Consider the following 2,927-nt stretch of genomic DNA (forward strand, 5'->3'; position numbering starts at 1 on the left):
AGTGAGCCAGACTGTGTGTGTGTGTGTGTGTGTGTGTGTGTGTGTGTGTGTGAAATCAAAATTTCAAATAGAGTTAGAGTGTATGTATTTAATAATACTCTCTAGAAAATATATAAATGGATTTTTGGATATAAACATGACTTTCTGTGTGTGTGTGTGTGTGTGTGTGTGTGTGTGTTTCTGGCTGCCTGTTTGTATATATGTATATGTTAACAGTCTTCTTTTCTCTCTGAGTGTATGTGTGTGTGTGTGTGTGTGTGTGTGTGTGTGTGTGGTTCTATGTGAGTGGCTCGGTGCTGACAGGTAGAGATGAATGAATGTGTTTGTCTGCTTTAAACACATAGACCAGGGGGCACACAAGGGATGGACTCGGCTGTGAAAAACCTACAGCTGTCCACTAACATCACATTCCCTGCTGTAGGAACTGAATTTATCGCAAAAAAAGTCTAGAATGAAGATTTTATAAGCACTTACGCGTTTCTCAAAATAGGGATCATACGGAAGCTTGTCTCTGCCACGTATGGGAAAATATTACACTGTGAGATGTAAAGTCACAACTGTGTGAGTGATATTAATTAATATTAACAACTGTGAGGAAAAAGCTGCCTAATATTTCTCATAGTTTTTAATCTCACAATTATGAGCTAATATCGCTCAATTGTGAGTTTTTTTTTTATCTCGTATCTCGAGTTATTTCGTACGACTTTGACGTTTTCTCAGAATTGTGAGTTAATATCGCTCATTTTTAATCTCGTGATTGTGACTTTTCGCTCATAATTACGAGTTAGTAACACTCAACTGTGACTTTTTTCAATCTCATAATTGCAAGTTATTTTCACGCAACCTTGACTTTTTAATTTCACAATTGCGAGTTAATATTACTAAATCGTGCCTTTCTTTATCTCGTAAAAATGAGTTATTTCACCTAACGCTGGCGCTTTCTCAGAATTGTGAAATACATTTTTTTTTTAGATCTCGTAATTGTGACTTTTTTCCCTCACAATCGTGAGTTAATATCACTCAACTGTGACTTTTTTTATCTCATAATTGCACATTATTTTCACACAACTTCGACTCTTTATCTCACAATCACGAGTTAATTTCACTCAGTTGTGACTTATCACGTAAAAATGAGAATTTTTGACTTTTTCTCACAATTGCGAGTTAATATCACTCAACTGTGACTTTTTGTATCTCACAATTGCGAGTTAATATCACTCAACTGTGACTTTTTGTATCTCATAAGAATGAGAATTTCACGCAACTTTGACTTTTTCCTCAAAATTGGGAGTTAATATCACTCAATAGTAATATAACCTAACCTGAAGTATTCTTTCCGGCGGGAGTTGAATGGGATGTAGCATGCCTGTGGTGTTGATGTGGCTTGGTTAAGGGGTGTAGATTAAGGGTGTAGATTAACGAGACTTCGGAAGCGCGAAGTCGCAGTAACTCCCAATTGCGATCTAAAATTCTGCAGGTTATTATAACATTTTAAGCAGATTTATTTTGCAATTATCTTGTGAGATATTATCATTCAACTGCCAGATACATCTGCTTAATATTTTCTCATTCAACTTTCCATAGGATTATAACAATGTAGCCTAAATAGGCTAATCTGTGAGATATTCTTTGCATTCATTCCTTAATGTTGATGTTAAAATTGCTTAAGTGATGTCAGGAAGCTTATGGCTTTCAAATGGGCTTTCAAAATGCATGGAAGATTCCTGGCCTTTTAAACACTGAGGTAAAACCTGATCATGTTAAGCCACGTCCTTTATGGAGGAATGAAGTAATCACGGTGTTAATCGATATCGATCAATCATGAAGTGGCTGTGAACTCCATTTCCCAACAGGACCACTCTAATTGATTTAAATGCCTCGTGATCACTTACCGAGGGGTCTCTGCCATTATTATTGTCTCTCTGATTGTGGTTTTCTTCACGTCCTATTTCAAAATGAGAGCTGCAGTCTTTTGCCCAGAGCTGCAAAAATAATTATTAGCATCTTTGGAACAAACAGACGAGCACACACACACACACACACACACACACACACACACTTCGCCTCGCGGCCCCAGAACAGACCCCCCTCCTCGCGCGCTCATCTCCCACTTTCCTTTTTTGCCACGTTCAGCCCTTTAATTTATGCAAAATTAATTGATATATCTTTTATAATTGATGTGCTGTAAAATTAACGAGTAATTTATGTAATTAGTCCATTAAGGATAATTCCAAGCATATGCTCGATATGCCCAGAAGGTGCGCTTTACAAGTAGTTATTTGTCCAGGAGTTGAATGGGGGGAAAAAATAAGAGAGGGGGGGGGGGGGAAACCTCGTCTAATTAATTTCTTTATGCGTATCAGCAGCGTGGCGTCTACTTAACACGGCGCTTTGTGGGGAAGAAGGTTTAATATTGATCTAAAAAAAAAAAAAAAAAAAAAAAACCCCGTCAACAACAACAACAACAACATCACGGAGGCACGCGCCCGCGTCAGCCTCGCCGGGCCTCACCGTGACACGTCAACATGCGGCGCGTGCCAGTGGTGTGCCTTCTTGTCTGTCGAGGGACAACACAACTGAGGTACCACGGTGTCTTTTTTTTTTTTTAATAAATAATTCATACATTTAGTCTGTGAGGTTTCTCGCGGCAACAATAAAAGGATCACGTTCAGTGAGAAATAATTACTTGGAGCCCACGGTATTACGTGTGATACTCCCACAACATATTACAGGGGTTGTTCAGGGAAACATCACTTTCACACTAATTCCCCACTCACCTCCGAGCCATATGTTTGGTGTCCAAATTCTGCTGCTTGGTTTTGCACTGGTAGCCAACAATTAATGGAAAGCCATGACTACCAGTTAGCATCGGGGAAAACTGCACTTACCACATTTAATTGCTAAACATAAACAAACAAGGCATAGCC

Source organism: Ictalurus furcatus, chromosome 5, assembly GCF_023375685.1.
Source record: "Ictalurus furcatus strain D&B chromosome 5, Billie_1.0, whole genome shotgun sequence".
In the NCBI taxonomy this organism is placed as follows: domain Eukaryota; kingdom Metazoa; phylum Chordata; class Actinopteri; order Siluriformes; family Ictaluridae; genus Ictalurus; species Ictalurus furcatus.